General features: G+C 39.7%; 1 protein-coding gene across 5 annotated transcripts in view; it reads right to left on the reverse strand.

Moving 5' to 3' along the window:
• CBFA2T2 (CBFA2/RUNX1 partner transcriptional co-repressor 2) overlaps nucleotides 1-25,991 on the reverse strand; it is a 150,155-nt gene that overhangs the window by 48,036 nt on the left and 76,128 nt on the right. The window contains exon 2 of one of the 5 annotated variants that reach the window (XM_054255127.2): nucleotides 12,952-13,049. The exons of 3 other annotated variants lie outside the window; for them this stretch is intronic. The gene's annotated coding sequence lies outside the window, so the exon portion shown is untranslated. Of the gene's footprint in view, nucleotides 1-12,951; nucleotides 13,070-25,991 lie in introns of all 5 variants that reach the window. One more of the 5 variants, XM_078371107.1, reaches the window with a different exon arrangement.

Genomic DNA, 25,991 nt, shown 5'->3' on the forward strand with positions numbered 1-25,991 from the left:
TCAAGACCATCCTGGCCAACATGGTGAAATCCCGTCTCTACTAAAAATACAAAAATTAGCTGGGCGTGGTGGCACACGCCTGTAGTCCCAGCTACTTGGGAGGCTGAGGCAGGAGAGTCTCTTGAACTCAGGAGGTAGAGGCTGCAGTGAGCTGAGATTGTGCCATTGTACTCCAGCCTGGGTGATAAAGACTCCATCTCCCCCACCAAAAAAAAAAAAGAAATTACCAGAGGCCAGGTGTGGTGGCTTATGTCTGGAATCCCAGCACTTTGGGAAGCTGAGGTGGGTGAATCACCTGACATCAGGAGTTGGAGACCAGTTTGGCCAAGATGGTGAAACCCTGTCTCTACTTAAAAAAAAAAAAAAAAAAAAAAAATTTAGCCAGGCATGGTGGTGGGCACCTGTAATCTCAGCCACTCAGGAGGCTGTGGCAGGAGAATCAATTGAACCTGGGAGGCGGAGGTTGCAGTGAGCCAAGACTGCACCATTCCACTCCAGCCTGGGCAGCAAAGCGAAACTCCATCTCAAAAAAGAACAAAACAAAAGAAAACAAAGGCCGGGCGCGGTGGCTCATGCCTGTAATCCCAACATTTGGGAGGCCGAGGCGGGTGGATCACGAGGTCAAGAGATCGAGACCATCCTGGTCAACAAGGTAAAACCCCATCTCTACTAAAAATACAAAAATGAGCTGGGCATGGTGGTGCGTGCCTGTAATCCCAGCTACTCGGGAGGCTGAGGCAGGAGAATTGCCTGAACCCAGGAGGCGGAGGCTGCAGTGAGCCAAGATCGTGCCATTGCACTCCAGTCTGGGTAAAAACAGCGAAACTCCGTCTCAAAAAGAAAAAAGAAAACAAAAGCAAAGCAAAGCCAAACTAGAAAGTATAAGGGCCTTTGAAGATAGCACACAATTAAAATAAAATTAATACTGTAACACGTACTAACAGTAATGATAGCAAAAATTAATTTTTTACATTCCATGTTTATACATATACTGGAAAAACAATTTATAATTCTTATAGCTCAGGAATCAGCAAACTTTTTCCGCCAAGGGCAAGACAGTAAGAATGTTTTTGCTCTGTTTTAGCAAATACACAAATAAATGGGCTTGCCTGTGTTCTGATCAGTCTTTATTTACAAAAAAATGGACAGTGGGCCACAGTTTACTGACTTCTGCTATAACCGATTTCAAAAGCTAGGAAACCAGCCTGGGCAATGGAGCGAGACCATGTCGTTACAAAAAAATTAATTAGCTGGGTATAGTGGCATGCTCCTGTGGTCTCAGCTACTTGGGAGTCTAAGTACCTACTGAAGAACTAGAAAAAGAGGTTGCAGTAAGCCAAGATCATGCCATTGTACTCCAGCCTGGGAAACAAAAGTGAAACTCCATCTCAAAACAAACAAAACGAAACAAAAAACTGACATCTATGACTTTCACTATGTCCTTTGCTTTTCCAACAGAGTCTCAACTTTTAGTTAGTCTTATTTTCATCCAATCCAGTTCAGTAAATTACAGTAGGGTCCCAATTACATAAAGAAATTATAGAACAACAACACAAACACACATGCGCACACACACACGTAGAAGCTAGAAAGGATATACAACAAATTGGCAGAAGTACTTGTCTTGGGAGGCAGGACTAAAAGTTGCAGCCTTCTTTAGTTTCTAATTAAAATTACTTCTATGTTGATCAGGGTGCTTTTTTTCCCTTCCTTTTACAACAACAACAAAAAAGCTATCTTCATATTTTTTGGGGGGAAGCATATAACACTTGTAAAAGTCAGGAAGAGTACCTAAACCAAATCAGGGACATGTTGATTACAGAAACAAAATAAATATCAGAACAAAAGGAAGAATACAGAGAGAATATTGTAATTCTACCTTCATTTAAAAAGGGGCAGATAATTAAGTGTCTGGAGAAGAAAGGATTCTTTTACTCAGCTTTCTAAACGTAAAATCAATCTCTCTCTATCTCAATGTCATAACTAGTGATCTCATCTATACAAGCATAAAACTCTGGGAAACCTACAGAGCTTGTGGCACATCTCTTAGGTCTACCTGGTTTTTGGAAGAACTTCAAAGATGACTAACATATCTACGAAGGATCACTTGGTTTATGAATATATTAACTTCCTCCCTATGACCTCTCTCTCTGTCTTCTATCACTGCCATGAGACTTCAGACACAGAAAATACACAGTATAAACGTCTCTTACATACATCTCAAACATCTCTTGATAATAACAAACAACCGAATTTTAAGAATGAGCAAAAAAAAAAAAAGACTTGAAGAGATAATTCCCAAAAGAATTATTTACAAATGGCTAATAGCACATAAGATGATCAATGTACTAGTCATCAACAAACCACAAACTGTAACACATCAACAAATGAACAGACTACTAATAGATAAACCAGACAACACAGATAAATGACAAAAGCATTAGGGTAAATAAAAGATGTTAGATTTAAAAAAACAAAACTATATACTGTATTATTCCATGCATGTGAAACTGTAGACACGAAAAACTAGTTACAGAAAGCCGTTCAGTGGTTACCTCGAACTGATGGGAAAAAACTGAATGTAAAAAGGCAGGCATGTTAGACCGCACCGGTTACCTTCCTTTTTTTCCCTTGGGACCAGGTCTCATTCTGTTGCCCAGGATGGAGTGCAGTGATGCAATCATGGCTCACTATAACCTTGAGTTCCTGGGCTCAAATGATCCTCCATTTTAGCCTCTCAAGTAGCTGGGACTACAGGCATGTACCATCACACCCAGCAAATTTTCTTTTAAATTTTTTTTTTTTTTTGGTAGAGACAGGTCTTACCATGTTGCCCAAATTACATTTTTTATATGACAGAAATGTTCTATATATAATGATTCTAATGCTGTTGAAATACAACAGTGAAAACACAAACTATATACACCAAAATGTGTAGATTTTATTGTTCATAAATTATACCACAATGAAGCTGAGAATAAGGAAATCAAATCGAGCTATGTATTCCTTAGAAAATCACTATCAGTCAAGTTTATCAAAAAAAAATAAAGGATAATTTAATATCAGAAAATCTCATATAGGCTGGGCACACTGGCTCATACTTGTAACCCCAGCATTCTCCGAAGCCAAGGTGGGAGGTGGGAGGATTTCTTGAGCTTGGCATTTTTTTTTCCCAGATGGTCTCTTTGTCAACCAGGTTGAAGCGCAGTGGTGCAATCTTGGCTCACTGCAACCTCTGCCTCCCACGTTCAAGTGATTCTCCTGCCTCCCAAGTAGCTGAGATTACAGGCATGTGCCACCACACCTGGCTAATTTGTGTATTCTTAGTAGACACCCTTAGTGAAACCCTTAGTAGGGTTTCCCCATGTTGGCCAGGCTGCTCTCGAAGCCCTAACCTCAGGTGATCAGCTCACCTCAGCCTCTCAAAGTGCTACCATACAGGCGTGAGCCACTTCGCCCGGCCCCCCAAATTTTTTTTAATTAGCTGGGCATTATTTCAGAATTACCTTTGAAATGACCAGTAGATGGTCTAATAGAAATGCTGGATAAGTAGCTGGATATAAAAGTGTGGCGCTGAGGCCTGGGTGTGAAACTCTTGAGTTTGTGATTAAATGTGTTCAAATAATGGCATATAGATTCTATATGAAGCCTGAGAACAGGTATCTTAGAGGAAGTGGGTACAGCTCTCCAGGTATTCCAATTCTTAGAAATCATGAAAGACAAGACACTAAACAAGTAGACAGAAAAAGAAAAGCCAAGGAAATAAGGAGAAAAACCAGAAGCCAAGTAAAGAGTATAACCTGCTGGGCTGTAAGCACTGTGAATTTCATTTTTTTTTTTTTAATTTATTTTATAAGCCCATACTGGCTAAAGCATCGTGAATTTCAAGACTAAATATACAAATAATATAGGAATACAAGCTAGCTACTTAGGTTATTATGATGATTAGATTCATGATTAATAAAATGCCATTTTAAACCTACTTATTTGAAAACTTGTTTTTATGGAATTATCAGAAAGAATGCAGGAACAAAGAAGGTAAGAACAAGTATATTATTTGTAACAAAGGATATATTAACACTTAAGCGACTGCACACAGACCTTGCAGCAGAACTTAATTGGGACAAATACAATGGCTGTAAGTACCTTAAGCTAGGAAAGAGTTAATATAGAATTTTCCTTACTCCCTAGATTTAAGACCATCTCTTGGCTGAAACAGAATATACAGTAAATATAAAAAGCTTGTATGCAGCACAAGATGAGATGAAAAGGTTAGTTTGGCAAAAGAGCTAAATTTCAGACCAGCCAGAGATTTATATTCTTGAATACTCAAAGGTAGGCTATTGTGGAAGAAAGAAGACTGGGCATGAATAACTGTGAATCCTGATGTTTCTGCCAATTTATCAGCTACGGTGGAACCCTAGACAAGTCACGCCAGAGCCTTGATTTCTTCTGTAAAATGGAGGAAAGGAGGTGTTAAAAAGCAAATAAAGTAACAGATTAAAAAGTGCTGTAGGCCAGGAACGGTTGCTCACGCCTGTAATCCCAGCACTTTGGTAGGCTGAAGTGGGTGGATCAAGTGAGCTCAGGAGTACGAGATCAGCCTGGGCAACATGGTGAAAGCTGGTCTCTACAAAAAAAATACAAAAATTTAGCTGGGTGTGGTGGTGTATGCCTATAGTTCCAGCTCCTTGGGAAGACTGCCTGAGTCTGAGAGGCAGAGGCTGTCCTGAGTCGAGATTGTGCCACTGCATTCCAGCCTGAGCAATAGAGCAAGACCCCCCTCCTCAAAAAAAAAAAAAAAAAGTTCTGTATAAGATTTTTCAAGTAAAAGATATTATTAGACAACTATCTACCAGGAATGCATTAAGAATCATTACACCACTACATGCTGAGGGTCTCTTCCAATGCTAATGATTTTAACATTTAAAGATATATCGCAATTGCCTGCCAACATCAAAACTCTGTTGATAACCTAAATGCAAGTTAAAAGCAGTAGCAACACAGCTGACCTGATACTGTAAATAGGGAAAAGTAAAATATGGATTGTTGCTTCCCAGCTCCAGCAAATGTTTACTTAGAAAAATATACCTACTCCAACTGCACACCATCTGTTTCAGGTCTCCACCAACTTATTATTTCTCACACAAACAGTAAAGACTTAAATTAAATTTGATTAGCATCTTGCCTTTGTATGGAAGCTACCCCTATCACAATAGAAATCAACTGAATCCCAATCTCTTGACACTGTGTCACATTACTGCCCTGGCCACACATAAGCAGCCCAAGTCAGAGAACTTAAGAATCAGCTAACTTTAGTCTTCTTGGCCACATATAACCCTCACATGTTTTTCTGGAGTCAGGGAAAAACACTATCAATTTCTCACACAGCTAGTTAATGGCTTTCCTAGGATTCAAAAAGCCAGGTCTCTCGGGTTCCAACATTTGATACCTCTTGTGATAAATGTCTCTGGAACATAGAACCTTCTAGAATAAATATAGCAGTAAATCCTGACAGTCCAGCTCTTAAATATATCACAATATTTCATGTCTCCCATCTCTACTGCTAAACTTTTGCCACTGTCATCTCTCACCTTGACTGCTACATCTGCCTCCTATTCTTTCTGCTTCTGCCTTTTAACTCCTTCAGTCCATTCTTCATTTATTATCCAAAATGCTGATTTAAAAGCCTAAAACAGATCACGCCGCAGACCTATTTAAACTCTTCTAATGGCTTCCTATTGCTCTTACAATAAAACATAAACTCTTTACCTTGGCTTGAATGCCATGACCTACTCAGCAGTTCTTAAAATATGGTCTTGAGACCGTTGGGGATCCTGGAGACTCTTTGGGATATGTGTGGGAAGAAGAGGAAAGGTCAAAACAATTTTCATAATTGTGGTAACATGAGGTCATGTATACTTTTTACTCGCACTCTTTCATGAGTGAATAGTAGCTCTTTACAGAGATTACATGATCAATGAAGAAGCAGATATAAGAATCCAGCTATCTTGTATTAAAAACCAGTCAGAAGGCTAGGCGCAGTGGCTCACACCTGTAATTCAAGTACTATGGGAGGCCAAGGCAGGTGGATCAGGAGTTTGAGGTCAGGAGTTTGAGACCAGTATGGCCAACATGGTGAAACCCCATCTCTACCAAAAATTAAAAAATCAGCTGGACATCGTGGTGGATGCCTATAATCCCAGCTACTTAATAGGCTGAGTCTAGAGAATCACTTGAATCTGGGAGGCGAAGGTTATAGTGAGGTTGAGATTGTGCCACTGTACTCCAGCCTCGAAAACACAGTGAGACTCCACCTCCAAGGGGAAAAAAGAAAAACACACAAAAAACAACTAGTCAGAAATTTAGAAAACTGAAAAACAGTGTCACTCCTATTAAATGTTTGCTGTGGAAAATATTTATCATAAAAGTGTTATTTATATTTATCAGTTTATTATGTAATAGGTTTGTTTTTTAAGACAGATTCCTGCTCTATGACCCAGGCTGGATGATAGTGGCATGATCTCAGCTTACTACAACCTTCGCCTCCTGGGTTCAAGAGAGTCTCCTGCCTTAGCCTCCTGAGTAGCTGAACTACAGCCGTGCACCACCAAGCTTGGCTACTTTTTTGTATTTTTAGTAGAGATGGGGTTTCACCTGGTTGGCCAGGCTGGTCTCAAATTCCTGGCCTCAAGTAATCTGCCTGCCTGGCCTCCCAAAGTGTTGGGATTACAGGCATGAGCCAGTGTGCCTGGCCGTATTTTTCAATTTGAAAGATTAACACCTCTGTTTGTATGTGGGGGGTGGGTGGATCTGGATAAATATAGCATCTTTACAATGGAAAAGCCTACGTAGAGAGTTACTATGAACAAATGATATGTCTACATTAGCATACAATTAAAAATGTAGATACTCAGCTTCTGCAGTTAGCAGTTAACGGAGTCATTATGCAGATGACATTATTCTGTCTTCCTTATACGCATAACAATGCATTAATAGTACATGGATTTTTGAGGGTTGTAAGTGGCAGTGACCTATTCATATAACTCCATCTTCACACTTGTTTTGTCTCCCTAGTGTCAAGTAATGTTCCATAATTTTTTTTTTCCCCACCAAAGATACAAGGTCCGGCTTTCTTACCCAGGCTGACAAACACCTGGGCTCAAGTGATCCTCAGCCTCCCAAGTAACTAGGACTAAAAGCATGTGTTATAGTGCCTGGCTATGTTGCATGAATTAATTGAATAATCTGTGGCCTAGAATTAGAGTAAATACAACCTTTTTACAACTGTGCTTTTTTAACATCATGCATTAACAGAACTACACAGCATAATTCTACATATATGTATATATATGTAACGTATTTTTTTTTCTGAGATGGAGTTTCACTTGTCGCCCAGGCTTGGAATGTAGTGGCGTGATCCTGGTTCACTGCAACCTTGACCTCCCGGGTTCATGCAATTCTCCTGCCTCCGTCTCCAGAGTAGCTGGGATTACAGGCATGCACCACCACACCCAGCTAATTTTGTATTTTTAATACAGTCGGAGTTTCATCATGTTGGTCAGGCTGGTCTCAAACTCCTGCTGTCAGGTGATCTGCCTGCTGCCTGCCTTGGCTCCCAAAGTGCTGGGGCTGCAGGTGTGAGCCACTGTGTCTGGCCTAGGTCACTTTTTTTCATGTTCATCAACCAACACTTGTTATCAATCCACTACTTGCTGTATCCTAGGCATGGTGACAATGAAAACAGAAGCAACTTGTTGGACCAAGTGTGTTGGGGAAGATTTAAATGTATCTAGAGATTTTGGGGAGTTTTTGGAAATGGAGATAGTATGAGCACAGAATTAACATGACTTACAAGAAGACTCCCCCCAATTGAAATGTAGAAATGTTTGTGGGAATGGATGTGGAAGAGTATCAGATCGTAGCAGCCTGAAGATCATGAAGACCAGTTTGAGACGCAAAAGAGAGCAGAGAGTGTCTCTGTCTCAAAGAAAACTATTACATTTTAAAATACTGTTAACGTTTGCATTTTAATTATATTCTATTAAGTAAAAATAAGTTTGTCCAATGCAAAGGTATACGTGCCCAGTCCCGTAAGGTAACCACAACGCTAATTGTGACTTCAAAAAATTGTTTTTAATCATATTAGCATCCTCAGTTAACTTGGATGTGATAAATATTTTTCTTTTCTGTGTGTACATATTTATTCACCAATTTTTGTGTGTGTTAGACTTATGTGTCACCCAGGCTGGAGTGCAGTGGTGGAATCTCAGCTCACTTCAACCTCCACCTCCCCGGTTCAAGCAATTCAGCCTCCCCAGCAGCTGGGACTACAGGTATGCGTCAAAACACCCGGCTAACTTTTTTGTATTTTTAGTAGAGATGGGTTTTCACCATGTTGAACTGGTCTTAAACTCCTGGCCTCAAGTGATCCACCTGTCTAGGCCTCCCAAAGCGCTGGGATTATAGGTGTGAGCCACTGTGCCCAACTATTCATCAATCTTTTTTTTTTTAAAGAAAGTTTTACTCGTTTCCCAGGCTGGAGTGCAATGGTGTGATCTCGGCTCACTGCAACCTCTACCTTCCGGGTTCAAGCGATTCTCCTGCCTCAGCCTCCCAAGTAGCTGGGATTAACAGGTGCCTGCCACCATTCCTGGCTAATTTTTCAGTATTATTTAGTTTTAGTAGAGACGGGGTTTCACCATGTTGGCCAGGCTGGTCTCGAACTCATGGCCTCAAGTGATCCACCTGCCTTGGCCTCCCAAAGTGCTGGGATTACAAGCATGAGCCGCTACACCCAGCCTCATCAATCTTTAAAAGAGCCTGGGTTCCAGTTGGCTCCAAGTACCCTAATATTTGAAAAACTGAGTTCTTATGTTCCCCTAGCCTAAAGGACAGCCCACTCAGCCCATCAGCTTCTGCTTTGAGATGGAGAACCACAAAAACCAAAACTTGATGCTCAGAAGTAGTAGGAACCAAAGATCTAGCTTTCTTCCATTATGAGAAGCCACAGGACAAGGGCTCTGCCTTGTTGCAGAGATGCAGCATGCCACTGCCAGGTAAACTAAGATCTGGGCAATGGCCATCAACTGTAAAGAGTTCTTCTAGGGTCCTACCACTGTCAAATATTTAAAGAAAATCACTGTGCCTAATTAAAGGACAAGTATATTCCTGGGACATGCACATATCCCCCTTTGGGGGGCCAAGTAAAAAATAAAGCTAGATATGTTTAACTCAATCTGGTTTCTAAGAGTTTTCACTAATTAAGCCCTCTGCTTGGGCCAAACGGTACTTAAAACAAATTAGCTTAGGGTTTGATGGTTTTTTTGTTTTTTTTTTTTAAACTACTTTCTGGAAGCTTTTTGTGTACAGGAAAAAAGGATTACAGACTTTTTTTTTTTAAACCTCCTGGGTTCAAGCAATCCTCCCACCTAAGCCTACCAAGTAGTTGGAACTACAGGTGCACGCCACTATGTCCGGCTAATTTTTCTTTTTTTTTTTTCTCTATCTTGCTCTGTCACCCAGGTTGGAGTAGCGCAATCCCAGCTCACTGCAACCTTGGCCTCCCAGGTTAAAGCAATTCTCCTGCCTGAGCCTCCCGAGTAGCTGGGATTACAGGTGCCCACCACCAAGCCTGGCTAATTTTGTATTTTTAGTAGAGATGGATAGGGTTTTTCCATGTTGGTCAGGATGGTCTCAAACTCTTGACCTCAGGTGATCTGCCCACCTCGGCTTCCCAACGTGCTGGGACTATAGGCGTAAGCCACCATGCTGGGCCAATTTTTCTAATTTTTGATAGAGATAGGGTCACACTATGTTGCCCAGGCTGGTCTTGAACTCCTGGACTTAAGTGATCCTCCCACCTCGGCCTTCCAAAGCACTGGGATTACAGGCATGAGCCACCATGCCAGAGGCCAAGTATCGACAACTTAATACTTTAAAAAAAAAGTAAACTCTCACGCCTATAATCCCAGCACTTTGGGAGGCCGAGGCGGGTGGATCACGAGGTCAAGAGATCGAGACCATCCTGGTCAACATGGTGAAACCCTGTCTCTACTAAAAATACAAAAATTAGCTGGGCATGGTGGCGCGCGCCTGTAGTCCCAGCTACTCGGGAGACTGAGGCAGAAGAATTGCTTGAACCCAGAAGGCGGAGGTTGCGGTGAGCCGAGATTGTGCCATTGCACTCCAGTCTGGGTAACAAGAGCGAAACTCCATCTCAAAAAAAAGGTAAACTATCTCATTAATAATTTTATGATGATTATATATTGAAATTTCTTAGATATATTAAACATATCATCAAGGAAATTTCACCTGTTTCTTTTTTTAAAAAAAATTAAGGTTACAAGAATATTTAAAACTACATATGTGGGCTCTATTTGTTGCTTACAATACATTTCAGTTTAACAGCTCTGATGTGGGTATGATACAGTAGTAGAAAAAACATGGGCTCTGGATTCACACAGATCAGGATTCAAATCAAGGCTCTGTTAGCTCTTTGATAGTGGGGATACTTCCTCCTCAAAGTCTGCTTCCTTGTTTCCAACAATCATTCAATATTGTCCAGCTGCCAGGGTTGTTATTTACAATCACAAGGGAAATAAAAACAGAACAACCTATAGTACAGACCCATGATAAAGAAACGAATTGATCTTTATTGTTTCCATAGAAATTGGGACAACTATGACCTTACACTGTTCAGGCTGAAAAAATCAAGAATCAAGTTTGGGATTATTCTTCCTTTCTTGAAAGTAAACAAAATAAAGGTAATTCTCTTAACTGATCATTTTTTGGGGCCTAAATCATTGAGGACTATAAGATGCATATACAGTGTTTTATTACAATGCACTGGAGGTGTGGGACTGTCAAACATCTCCACCAAGAGAGATGTTCCCTCAGCAACTGGCTGCTCTTTGTGCCTGGCCAGGCTTCTAGTGTTTTATTTCCAACAGTGAAGCTCCCTGCCAGAGGCACTCATCTGTGCACTGCCCACAACTCCAACTGTCCTCTGCTGTTCTTCACTACCTTTATGCTGCAGCTCTAGTTTAAGCCACGTTTTGCATGTATAATCCTCAAGTTTCTACTTACCACAAACTTGTTTTTATTAGAAATAGGTCTTCAGCTTAATCAAATGCTTTTTTTTTCTTTGAGGGGAAGGGATGTATTAATGTAAATGTGGTGGTATTTTTTTTTTTCTTCCTTTCAGCTTCTTGGTTTTTTTAATTTTTTTGAGATGGAGTCTCACTCTGTCCTCCAGGCTGGAGAGCAATGGTACAATCTTGGCTAACTGCAACGTCTGCCTCCTGGGTTCAAGTGATTCTCCTGCCTCAGCCTCCTGAGTAGCTGGGATTTCAGGTGTGCGCCACCATGCCTGCCTAATTTTCATACTTTTAGTAGAGATGGGGTTTCATCACGTTAGCCAGGCTGGTCTCAAACTCCTGACCTCAAGTGATCCACTCGGCTCAGCCTCCCAAAGTGCTGGGATTACAGGCATGAACCACCACACCAGCCCTTTTCAGCTTCTTAATTTTGAACTATCCTTGCATTGTATGATCAACCTTACTTGGTTAGCCTGTACTAATCTTAAGTATAGTTGTGGTGTTCTTTACAGTAATTTAAGGAATAAAGGAAAATACAATGTAGCATACATCTTTCAAAAAAGCCAAAAATGAATGTAAAAGAAAGAAATATTACGAACTGAATGGTCATGTTACTTTTTTGGTTAACATATATATGATATTAATATATGTTACATTAACATATGTATTTGCTCATTATTCATTTGCTTATATATTATATTTATATATATTTGTTCATCTGCACCTAAGTTTCTACTCTATTTATAAAAAATACTTTAAGATGTTCACTTTTTCTTCGGCAAGTTTATCACTTTAATGAACACTTGAGCAAACTTAAAACAACAACTAACAATGCATACTTTAAGACAGCAACATACCATACACAAAAAATAATGACAATAATAATAAAGGGGTCAAGAGCAAACTTCGGTGGTGATGGTTTCACAGGGTGTACTTACTCCTGTGCATGGAGTTGTGTATGTTACATATGTAAACTTTTCAACATGTCAATCATACCTTGGTAATGTTGTTCAAGAAAGATCAACAAAAAATAATAGTTCTCTCAGTCTATAGTTCTACATTAAGTTGGAGGTTTTGATCTTCCCTTTCGATGAGAGGATTCAATGATTCACTCTAAATTCCTGACTTCAGAAATATCAAAATTTTCTAATGCAATTTCAACTATTTGAATGAAACAATGTTTGGAACAAATGGTCCAGATGTGAACATCTGACTCTCATTTTCCTTGGGACAGAAATCATGAGTTGAGATTAATGGCTTTAAATGCCAAAACAGCCCAGACATAACATTAAAATGAAATGCATGTAAAATAATTCAATTTTTGTCTTGGACACATACAACCTATTTTCCACCCAGGTCCAGTTAAGAAAATGTAATTAAAGCTGGGTGCGGGGCCATGTATGGTGGCTCATGCGTATAATCCCAGCACTTTGGGAGGCCAAAGCAGGTGGATCAGGAGGTCAGGAGGCTAAGACCATCCTGGCCAACATGGTGAAATCCCACGTCTACTAAAAGTACAAAAATTGGCAGGGCATGGTAGTGCGTGCCTGTAGTCCCAGCTACTTGGGAAGCTGAGGCAAGAGAATCGCTCGAACCAGAGAGGCACGGGTTGTGGTGAGTCGAGGTTGCTCCACTGCACTCAAGCCTGGCAACAGAGCAAGACTCAGAAAAAAAACAACAAAAAACAAAAACAACTTGGTTGCAGTGGCTCATGCCTGTAATCTCAGCACTTTCAGAGGACAAGGCAGGAGGATCGCTTGAGCTCAGAAGTTTGAGACCAGCCTGGACAACATGGGGAGACCCCATCTCTATAAAAGATACCAACAAATAAGCCAGGCCTGGTGGTGCGTACCTGTAGTCCCAGCTACTCGGGAGGCTGAGGTGGCAGAATCAGAGGAGCCTGGGTGGTTGAGGCTGCAGTGAACTGTGACTGCACCACTGCACTCCAGCCTAGGAGACAAAGTAAGATCCTGTCTCAAAAATAAAATAAAATAAATAGTGAGCTTCAGAATTAGGTAGAGACAATTCTATAAAACTCTCCAATATACTTTGAGAAAGCTATCATTCTAGTTCATAGCTTCCAAACTGATGATTCTGAATTTCTGTGGCCTAATTATGAACTTTCGAGGAAAAGAGAAATTATGGAATTACAGGAATTTTTCCTAATTCAGAGCCTTCTATATACTTTCCCAACACGTCACCTTGGCCCTTTATGCTTTAATCAAAAAGCATTTTTGATTATTTAGAATCTCTTGACTTTGAAGAGATCTTAAAATTTTTATTTATTTTGAACTCATAGCCAATGCAAAAATCTGCTATAGAATATAAATGCTTCACATATATCCAGGTTCTGCTTAAAACCTCAGAGAAATATAGAATCAGATCAAGAGCAGGTTCCACTGTTTTGGCAGAATAATATTAATGGAAACCTCAGTTTTCCTATGCCTCTAATAATTGTAATAATTATTAGAGATAATTATAATAATCACAGTGTTGATCAGATCACATGAACATATACTGGCAGTCCTTTCACATACTGTAAATTACTATAACTCATTAATTAGCTACCTTTTTAGAGAGAGATATGCAAAAAGGACAAAAGAATAAACCTGTAATTCAGCAACAACCATAAGAAATAATCATATTTTTCTTCTACAGTTAAGCTTTGTTTCAAAAGTTAACTTTCAATCTACCACGGCTAAGGTTTTAATATCAATTTCCCCACATTTCCTCAACCATCACTCTGCCACAGTTCTAGATTGCTCTGCCAAAGCATAACAAAATGGGACGGTGACTTTTGAGAGAAAATAATAATGTATTTCTAGTTAAGACTGTAAGGCTTTCTAGATTATCTATATGCTTGTTCACTTCCATTAGTTCCAGTATCCAATTACTAATGTACTAGGGACAAAAAAGCACAGAAATAAATGTATTTCAAAGTACCAACATTCAATTAGTGAGGTTAAAAAATCATTTCTCTGCTAGAAAAATGTTCATAATGTTTGACTGTGTGACCTCACTCCAAGAAATTTGTTCTTTAGAAAATAACTCAAGGGGAAAACAATTTATACCACAGGGGAATGGTTAATTAAATGGTGGAACAGCATGTCAATGTGAACTGTGAAGGCATTAAAAATTATAATTATGAAGGATCAGTCAACACTTGCAGAAATGCATATAATACAACCCTACATGGGGGAACTTCCTATATATATGCAGTATGATTATAATTATTTATAAAAAATAGACATATGCTCACAGTATTCAAAGAACATGAAAATGGAATTGATGACACGGTGGGGAATAAGAGGTAAATACCGATTTCCTTGAATCATTTTGAAACACTGCTTACAAAATATTTTCATTTGCTTTTTGACTAAATTTGCTTTTCTCCAGAATTATTAGACACCTACTGGACTGCCAAGCATTCCTAACATGTTAGTCTTTCTTCATACATAGGCAATATGATCTAGCTATAGTGACCTCATTTTCAAAACCAAAATTTTGACAGGTAGTTTGGGTTGAGGGAACAATGGGACCAGGTATTTAAAGTACCCTGCAAGTGTGACAGAAAGAAAACAAGGTTTGAGGTCAGAAGCCCTAGACCCTAGTCCTCCATCTGAGCAGCACAAACGAAAACATGCTCTCAAATTAGAACAAATGCCCTGGGCTATAATCCCAGCAACTTGATAGTATGATAAAAGGCATCTCAGTTACCCTGTCAAAATCCCACTGGAAGTTTAAAGGGTATCATGTTTTGGTATATAGTAAACACTTAAACAAACACACCAAAACAGTGGCTCAATTTCTACAAAATAAGCAATTAAGTCTGCCTCTCTCTCCCACCTGTTCTGTCATCATGAAATGATGCTAGTAATCCTGTTCTAAACTGCACACCATTTTACAAAATGTATTATTATAACCGTCATCACCACTATCATCATCTACATTGTTTTTATTACTTACTTCTATTACTTCTACTAAGAAGCCAGCTAAAGAAGCTGATTAGAATCTACAGTGGCTCGCGCCTATAATCCCAGCACTTTTTTGAGACCAGCCTGCCCAACATAGTGAAACCCTGTCTCTACTAAAAATACAAAAATTAGCTGGGCATGGTGGTGGGTGCCTATAATCCCAGCTACTTGGGGAGCTGAGGCAGGAGAAGTGCTTGAACCCAGGAGACGGACGTTTGCAGTGAGCTAAGATCACGCCACTGTACTCCAGCCTGGGTGGCAAAGCAAGACTCTGTCTCAAAAAAAAAGAACTTAAACATATTCAATTCAACAAATAATTCATTTTCAATTATATGTAATTATCCTTTTATAAAAACAAGATAATAAAATATTTAACTAAATTATTTACATTAAAGGGAAAAAAGCTCCTAAACATCACATATTATATTAAAATTACTGGTTCATAAAAAACATTTCATCTCCCCAAGTAAGGTTAACAACTAGTTGAAGAACTTTAAACTAGAAAGCCATATATACTCAGTCTACCCAGATAAAGAAAATGAAACCCAGACAAGGTTATGGCTTGGGACTTGGCCTTTGACCCTAGGGGAAAGGTCAATTATCTTGTACCTACAACTTTCTAGTAATGACTAAACTAAAACAACTAATTTTTCAAATTAATACAATAGTGTTCTTGTATAAAGGTTAGACGGTAACACAATCTAATGAAAACAATGGTATGTAATATTAATGAAAATAATGCACATTCTGGGTCTACTTCTCCACCGAAATAATGACAGAAATACACAGAAAACACAGAATAGCAACACAGAAAAGGCCTTAATATGATGCAAAAGAGCCAGATATAATGGATATTCACGAAAATAAAATGAAAAGAATATGCACATGTATAAGCAAAAACTAGAAGGTAGTATGGGGAAAGTAAGACATTGGACTTAATAAAAAGTAATGCTGTCTTTCCTACTTTTTTTTTAAAGACAGTCTTGCTCTGTCATCTACGCTGGAGTGCAGTGGTGCAATCTTGGTTTACTGCAATATCTGCCTCCTGGATTCAAGTGATTCTCCTGTCTTAGCCTCCCAAGTAACTGGTATTACAGTCGTGCAATACCATGGCTGGCTAATGTTTGTATTTTTAGTAGAGACAGGGTTTTGCAATGGTGGCTAGGCTGGTCTCGAACTGCTGACCTCACGTGATCTGCCTGCCTTGGCCTTCCACAGTGCTGGTATTACAGGCGTTAGCCACCCTGCCCAGCCTGTACTATCATTCCTAATGCAAGAAGTTACCGTGCTGATTCATTTTTTCAGCATCATCGAAAGGCTGACATGACCCAGGAACTGTACTAAGTGTTTGGTATACAAACATGAAGCTGATATTCCAACCCGCAAGGAGTTCATGATGTAGCTGGTTGACAAGAGTTCAAGGAGGGTATACCTCAAGCAGACTCGGACAAAAAAGGGAAGATTTAACTGAATCATCTCAGATTCTGTTTGGGGTCATGTCCACCACTGAAAATCAGCTGAAAACTAAGATTTCTTTCCACTAATGAAGAATATATCTACATAAACTTATGTTTCTGCCACCAGTGCCCACATACAGGTCCCAACTTACCTCCAGAGACTTCAGTCAACCCATCTTCCTATTATAACACACCCCTTAGTTCACTGACTTGCAAATTCTAAGGCTAACTTTTCATTCTGGGTTTGAGAACAGGGAACAGATGGCCTACACAGCATAGAATCTCACAAGAATGAATTTTTACCAATCAAATGTGGTTAAAATCCAGATTTATACCTACAGATTAGTGAGCAACAGAAACCCTTATAATGACATGACAATTATTCAGTGTGACAGCTGTTGATACCACTACCAAATGTGAGTTTTAAAACACAGGCTAACACCTCTGGTTTCCCAGGATTCAAACAAAATAAAACAACCAAGACAACCAAAAAAAAAAAAAAAAAAAAAAGGAGGGGGAAAAGAAACCTTGAGTTACAGTACAAATCACAGGTATCAAACAACTTGTTGCAAAGAATATTTTAAAAGATGAGTAATCTTTAGAAATTAGGTAACAAAGAAAATGACAGACATGCACGATGGCTCACACCTGTAATCCTAGCACTTTGGGAGGCTGAAGTGGGCAAATCACAAGGTTTGGAGTTTGAGACCAGCCCAAGCAACATGGTGAAACCCCATGTCTACTAAAAATACAAAAATTAGCCAGGCATGGTGGCGCACACCTGTAATCCCAGCTACTCAGGAGGCTGAGGCAGGAGAATCACTTGAACCCTGGAGGCAGAGTTTGCAGTGAACTGAGATCGCAATGAACTGAGATTGTACCACTGTACTCCAGCCTGGGCAACAGAGCAAGACTCTTATCTCTCCCCTGCTCCCCCCTCTCCAAAAAAAAGAAAGAAAATGACAGACTTAGATACTCATTCCAAAATCATGCTGTTTGCTATGGCTTCAGGAAACATTTTCATTAAAAAAAAAAAAAAACAGCAATGTTATCTTTATACTGCACATACATCCTACACAAATGGAATCTATCTTTTTTTTTTTTTTTTTTTTGAGACAGAATTTCGCTCTTGTTACCCAGGCTGGAGGGCAATGGCTCAATCTTAGCTCACCGCAACCTCCGCCTCCTGGGTTCAGGCAATTCTCCTAACTCAGCCCCCCGAGTAGCTGGGATTAGAGGCACGTGCCACCATGCCCAGCTAATTTTTATATTTTTAGTAGAGACGGGGTTTCACCATGTTGACCAGGATGGTCTCGATCTCTTGACCTCGTGATCCACCGGCCTTGGTCTCCCAAAATGCTGGGATTACAGGCTTGAGCCACCGCGCTGGGCGGAATCTATCTTTTTTTTTTTTTTTTTTTTTTTTAAGACGGGCTAGTTCCATTACCCTGGCTGGAATACAGTGCTGTGATCTTGGCTCACTGCAGCCTCAACCTCTTGGGCTCATGGTGATTCTCCCACTTTGGTCTCCTGGGTAGCTTGGGACTACAGGTATGTACCACCATGCCTGGCTAAATTTTTGTGTATTTTGTAGAGATAGGGTTGTGCCACACTGCCCAGGCTGGTCTCGAACTGCTGGGTCCAAGTGATCTGCCCACCTTGGCCTCCCAAAGTGCTGGGATTACAGGCGTGAGCTACCATGCCTAGCCCCATCAAATTTTGATGCTGCTATCAGCTGCTGCATAATGAAGAATATTGAAAAGTTTCTGTTCACACCACAAGGCCTGAAATACATCATTTGCCCATTTTTGTTTCAAAACAGGCCGACCTCAGCCTCTTAGCTGTATCCTTTTGAGAGTTGGGGCCATGTTCATCTTGATCACCACCATATTCCAAGTGCCAAGTCCAGTGGCCAGAACCTAGTACACACTGGCTTATTTGTTTATTAAGTAAAACCAACCATTAGATATTTCTTACTGAGTTACATAGAATGCCCAAGTTTTCATAATAATAGGCTGCCAAAGTTAAAATACAATTAGGACTTAAAATTTAAAAATGTATATGACTAAAATGTGTAAGGTAAGGAGTTCGAGACTAGCCTCATTAACATTGTAAAACCCCATCTCTACTAAAAATACAAAAATTAGTTGGTTGTGGTGGTGCACACCTGTAATTCCAGCTACTTGGGAGGCTAAGGCAGGAGAATCACTTGAACTCGGGAGGCGGAGGCTGCAGTGAGATTGTGCTACTGCATTCCAGCCTGTGCGTCAGAGCCAGACTCCATCTAAAGAAAAAAACAAACAAACCCAGAATAGAAGAATATCCCTATGACCTGGTGGGTAAGCAAAAAAGCACAAACCATAACATTCTAAAGACTGCTAAGTTAAAGCTTTATGAACATTAAAGTTTTTACTCATCAAAAGACACCATTAAGGAAATGAACATGCTGGGTGCAGTGGCTTATTCCCAGAGGCTGACATGGGAGGACTGCTTGAGGACAGGAGTTTGGCACCAGCCTGGGCAATACAGTGAGACCCAGTCTCTTAAAAAATTTTAATTAAAAAAAAAAATTAACAGACCTGGCACGGTGGTTTATGCCTGTAATCATAGCACTCCAGCCTAGGCGACAGAGGAGACTCTGTCTCAAAAACTAAACAAAACAATACTCACTGGGTTAACAGTATCTGTGCATGTTTATTATATATTTTAAAAATCATTGCAAAAGGATTCCACCACCCATTCCACTACTTCCCTCTAAGAGTAGATCCTACATGTAGATGTTATGATATCTTCTTAACATGCAGACATCACTCAGGCTACTTCTACACACCAGCTCTTTGCCCAATAGCTTATGAAAGAGTCTTTTTAAAGACTTTGTGTAGAGCCCGTTTATGCCATCCTTCAGATTTCCTACAGTATTTCACCCTGAAGGCTGAGCTTGATAACTGGACCAGCACTCTTGCATCCTGACTGACCAGCATTCATTTCTAATCAATAACAGATGTGGGAATGGTGCCAGAGTGGGCCTTATGCCAAGTAACAATTTTTCTCCTATTTAAGAGAAAATACCCTTCTTAAGGTCCTAAGTCATCGAAACAGAGAGAGTGACATCTGGAAATACACTGCAATGTCATGTGGTTGTCCCCTTTGGATGATAGCTGTAGGCACCACAAGCAGAGGGCTGTTGTGCTAGCTTTGTGGGGCATCGCAGAGTATCGCAATTCCACAACCCTACGATAGGGAGAAAGCACTAAAAGCTCTAAGAGAAAAATAGTAGCGAATGCATACAAGCAGAAGTTTATCAAGAAAATTTCCTTGATTATGGTTCTTTCTACAAATAAATCAAAATCATTTTCTCATTTCCATACTAAACTTTAGGCCCAAATTCTCTATTTGCTCACAGCTTTGACTGCTCAACTCCTTACCATTTTGGGGGGGATCTATTTTTGGAAACTAACACTGAATGTAAATTAATCTAATCATATATAAATTGCCCCAGAAAAAATTTCAGAAGTGGAAAAATTTTAATTAGGTATACAAACAGTAAAGTAGCCAGCTGTAAAGGAAAAAAAGAAATACTATTGATATTTTGATGTTATTTGTGACCAACTGACCATAAAGGAAAACTGATTTAAACGCCTTTCTTCAGATGCCCATGAACCCAATATATACGTTCTCAATCACACCGATAATGAAGCGAGTTTCATATTTACCCAAGATTTGAATAGGCGAAGACTTTCTTGCTGGGAAGGATAATAGAAGTCAGGAAAGAGCTGTGACAGTAAGAGCTACCACTATTCTCCATCTTCATGTATTCATTTAGAAATAACAAAGTATTTATTACATGCAAAGAATGGTGCTAAAATATTTTCTTATTTAAATGACACTAAGAAAATGGAAGGTACCTTCCCCACTACCACTTTACTCAACCAGAAGCTAAGGCTCAGTGAAGTCAAAAATTATGTCCCAAGTCATATGTGGCTAAGAAATGGCAGCTCTGCTGAGCTCCAGAGACCATACTATATATAGCAAAATAAATAATGCCAAAAGAATAAATTATTGTAGGACTCAATGAAGTTTGCATATTGTGACCAAGAATTTAATACGACACTTTGATTACAGTTCAAAGAGACTTCACATTCTACTATATAGTTCCTGTCTTTCGTCACAAACGTATAAACATAAATACAAAGTCTGTAGCTGGAGCACACCATGGAGAAGTTAGAAAACTGAAACATAGAAGCTGTTATGTAGGAACCCATTTATGTCCCTAACCGACAATCACAGAGGCTTCTGACAAAAAGTCCCACTGTCAAATAAATGGGCTTAAGGAGTGGCAATGAGGTCCCTTAAGAGTAAGAACAAACAAGCCATTATTTCAGAAATGTTAGCTCCACACCAAGATCACCCTTCTCTTCTTGGTACACCTCCTCACAATCACCAATCCAGAAAGTTTATCCTATCACTATTTCAAAAAATCCAATTATATTAGAAAATCGGATAAATACTTAGTATAGGCACAAGTATTAAATGGCCAACAGTTGTTCACTGCTTACTGAAATGATTATGACACTCTAAAACATAACCAGGTACTCTGTGTTTCCCAAATAGACTGAAAGATAGAGGCAGAACAAAATCAGCTAGAAAAACAATTGCTTGGCCAGGCGCGGTGGCTCACGCCTATAATCCCAGTACTTTGGGAGGCCGAGGCGGGTGGATCATGAGGTCAACAGATCGAGACCATCCTGGTCAACATGGTGAAACACCATCTCTACTAAAAATACAAAAATTAGCTGGGCATGGTGGCACGCGCCTGTAGTCCCAGCTATTCGGGAGGCTGAGGCAGGAGAATTGCTTGAACCCAGGAGGCGGAGGTTGCAGTGAGCCGAGATCGTGCCATTGCACTCCAGCCTGCATTACAAGAGTAAAACTCCATCTCAAAACAAAAAAAAAAAACAACAAAAAAAAAGAAAAACAATTTCTTTGGCAAACATTTCAGTGACACAATTAGCACCCACTCAAGTCATCTATTATGGAGTATTCCAACCTTTTTTGGCATTAAATTAAAATTGGGATAGGAAAGATGAACTAAACATGGCAAACTGAACAGAAAAAAGTAGAAGCTATAAGATCTCCCAGACCACTCCGCCCAGTACACAATAAAACTCCCGGAGATGGAGCACACTTATACTCTTGGAACGGTTTAACTCATATTCTTCCAAACTCTGTGATTCTTCACAAGTGTGAGCAGAAATACGGATGTGCTGTAGTAAAAATGTACAGCTGCAGCCTGCAGATGTCAAGCTGTTAGCTCTGTGATCAGCAGCCATGATGTCTGCCTTGCTGGCGCCCTCCTGGTGGCTGCCTCAGTCAGCACTATGGGCTGTGCCCAGAAACTTGGGGGAGGTTCTTCCTGTTGGACAGCACCCTTTGCAATCAGGAGATGAAAAAAAACCTTCTTATCTGGGAACTGAAATGCAGATATGATGGTGATGTCTCAGTTTTCTCCTCTATAAAAATAAAAATACTACCAGCTGGCTTCTATTTCCTATCCCTGAGGGCCTATTTGGATAAAAAGCTTTGAAAATTAAAAGCACCATGCAAATATCAGGTTATAGTATAGTGGAGACTGAATCCAAACAACATAAATGGAAGGTAGATAGGCACTTTGGCAGGGCAAGTAACCATGTCTGCCATCAGAGCAAACTCCTAAGTTCCAGTATCTACTTTTATATTCAGAAGAGACCTCCGCTAGACATTAAGCAGGCAGAAAGCCTATAAAACAGGCTGTACTCTCCACCTGCAATGCCCTGCTTTCCCTGTCTCTGGCATTTAGAAACCCCTAGTTTAAGGTCTAACTCCAACTCCTCCCTGATACTCCTCAAGTACACCTTGACAGAATTAAATCCTCCCACATTTGGACTCTTTGGGCTCCTACACCTCTGTGATGTCATTTGTCACATTGTGCCACAGGTGATTTGTTTCTGTGCCTATCTCTGTATGAATTCCTTGAGCTCTTAACTCATAACCATAGCTTCTAGTATAACACCTGGTAATTTAGTGAGATTTAGGGCCAGGCCTGGTGGCTCATGTCTGTAATCTCAGCGCTTTGGGAGGCTGAGGCAGGCGGATCACCTGACGTCAGGAATTCGAGACCAGCCTGACCAACATGGAGAAACCCCTGTCTCTACTAAGAATACAAAAAATTAGCCGGGTGTGGCGGTGTATGCCTGTCATCCCAGCTACTTGAGAGGCTGAGGTAGGAGAATCGCTTGAACCATTGCAATCCAGCCTGAGCAACAAGAGTCAAACTCCATCTCAAAAGAAAAAAAAATTTTTTTTAAGGTGAGATTTAGGCTTTCAGCGAAAAGAAAGAAAAAAAAAACAACCCTGGTAAGACTCTGTAAGTCTTTCCTAATTTCGCTTAACTAACTACAATACAATACAGAACTTCCCAAACTGTGTGCCGGGGATCAACACCAGAGAGTTGTGAAGAATGATTATGAGTTTACTCAGATACTGATTTCCTCAGACCGGGACAGCCAATTGGAACTTACCACTTTCTATGTATGCTATGATGTGAAAAGAGGTTGGGAAGCATTAAATAAATGTGAAGATTTAATCTTTTAATATATTAAACTAATTTTTAAAAGGAGGGTAAAGCACTTCACAAATTGTGACATTAATTAAGGCATCAAGAAAAATACATAAAGACTAGAAATCATTGCTTCACCTACTGCTAACTAGAAAATAAGTGTTTCAGAACATTGGCATCACGTAAAACAGCATATCCTGAAAGAGAAAAATAACACGGCTACCTCACATAGCAATAAGTCTGTGCAAGCACCATATGGTCTGTTACTTTAATCAACAATCCCAAAATTTACTTTTTCATCCTGCAGATAAAATGAAACAAAGTTGCTAGAAATATTTTAGAAATTACTTTGCCACTTCAAATGTCTAATAAAATACATACAGTACCCAAGCTTATTCATCCTGGCACAAAAACACTCTATCAGCCACATTTGATAAAAGCCCAAGAAACATTGATCAGCTTAATCTTTTCATTTTAAATCTGTATTTTTAAGACCAATCATTCTTCACATCACACAACCCAAATTCAAACCCTTTGTCCCTTTCCATTTCACCTACAAGAGACAAAGCTTAGACCTTCCCCATCTCTTGACTAGACTGATCATAATCACCTCAAAACAGTCTCCCTGACTCTAAGATTACCCCCCATGAAATTCTTTTGCCCAGAAGACTCCATCTCAAAATGCCAGTGAAGTCACACTTCTCTGTTTAAAAAGAAAAAAACTTTATATAAGAGTTTTAACCCATAGGATAAAGTCTATGCTTCTGTACACAGTGGAGAAGGCATCCATAACCTAGACATCAGTTACCTCTCCAGTCTCCGCTTTTAACCTCATACTTTACTTAGACTCTTCTCTCTCCAGGCTAACTTTCATTCATACACAAACTGGCCCGGGTATCATCTCCTTCCTGATTCACAATGCCAGATGAAAGCCTCTCCTAGGTAGGTGTTTTCTAACCAGGTAACAGGAACGAGGGTAACAGGCTTGTTGCAGTTGAAAAGAAAGTAGGTTAGTGCAAGCTTGAACAGCAACAGTTTCATTCCACTTCTCATATTCATTACCTCTTGATCCTCCACTGGGTTTAAGGACTGTTTTTAATATCTTTTATGGTATATACCTCAAAACCTCTGCATACAGATGAATGTGAAAGCAGATTGTTTCTGGGGAAGAGTGTATTTCACTGTTATTAAATTAGTCCTCTATTAGAAATGAATGTTTCACATGCATCTTTCCATTGCCTTGCCAGGACCTGTATTTCTTTCAATCTTATTCCATATTCTTTAGACATTCACCTGGTGATCTGTTTATGCTCCAAAAGATGAATGTAACACCACAGAGAGAGTCAGGATTGTGCTCCACAAAAACTATCATCCTCAATCTTCATCATAATATCTAGACAGGGCCCAGCATGGTGGCTCCGCCTGGAATCCCAGCACTTTGGGCTGCCAACGCAGGAGTTTGAGAGCAGCCTGGGCAACATGGCAAAACCCCATCTCTACAAAAAAAATGAGAAAAAGTAGCCAGGTAGGGTGGCAAACGCCTCTAGTCCCAGCTATTTGGGAGGCTGAGATGGGACAATCACCTGAGCCCATGAAGTTGAGGCTGTAGTAAGCCATGATGGCGCCACTGCACTCCAGCTTGGGTGACAGAGTAAGACCCTGTCTCAAAATAATAACAAGTACTCAAAAAGTGAGAAACAATTCACATACAGTGCTGAATGCTTATATCCATCATCTCTTTGCATTCTTAAAATAACCACCTTTCAGTGAGGACCCTCCTTACCCTCCTCAAAATAACCTTGATCTCCTTAAACCCTTTCTCTTTAGCACTTTCATTTTTTTGTAACTATATTATAAAACATCTTAAATACACATAAACATACATTTTAGGATACACACATATTACTTATTAATCATCTTTACTGCCTGTCTCTTCTACTAGAATTTAATCTCCACAAGGAAAGGGGCTTTGCTTTACTCACTGATGTAACTCCAGTACCTAGAATAATGCCTGGCACACTGTAGGCACCTAAATATTTAAATAAATGGATGAATAACAAGGAGGACAGATTTGCCAATTATTTTAAAACACTCCTCCCCCTCTCAACAGTCAATCCATCAACAAGTTCAGAAAACTCAACTTCCTCTAAAATATACCAAATCATCTGTCCTCTACTATCTTCCCTGCCATAAAGCTGGTCCAAACTTGCCATTTTTCACTTCTGGTCTTGCTGTTTCCAACCATGCCCTATAAAATTCTTTCTCCATACCACACAGGAAGAATGATCTTTATAAAATGTAAATCAGATCACATTACTACCCCAACTATTCAATTGTTACCCACCACTCAGAATGAAATCTGAATCCATTGGATTACAAAGCTTTGTACTGGCTTACAAAGCTCTATGTGAGCTTGTCTCCTGTCTCTCTACCCTCTTCTCTTCATTCACTACATTATACCTACATTGGCCATTTTTCTATTCTTTGAACATATCGAGTTCATTCCCATCTTTGAGCCTTTGCACTGGAATATTCTTATCTCTGATATCTACCAAGCTACTTCATTGTTTTTTAGCACACAACTCAATTTACTTCTTCAGACAGTCCTAAATTAACCACCTAACTTCATACCCATTTTTTTTTGTTAATGGGCTTCTATGACTCAGTATTTTCTTTTATTTGCATTTAGAAAATTTTTACTTTGAAATAATATCAATCTTGCAAGAATGCAAATAATTTTCTTAATATTATTTGGCTAAATTCACCAATTAATTCATCCATTTATAAAAATCACTCTTCTTCTCCCTCTACCTGTATTTTTATCTAAACCACTTGAGAGTAAGCTGAAAACATTATATTCCCTTAT

The sequence above is a fragment of the Callithrix jacchus genome, chromosome 5, assembly GCF_049354715.1.
Source record: "Callithrix jacchus isolate 240 chromosome 5, calJac240_pri, whole genome shotgun sequence".
NCBI classification, from domain to species: domain Eukaryota; kingdom Metazoa; phylum Chordata; class Mammalia; order Primates; family Cebidae; genus Callithrix; species Callithrix jacchus.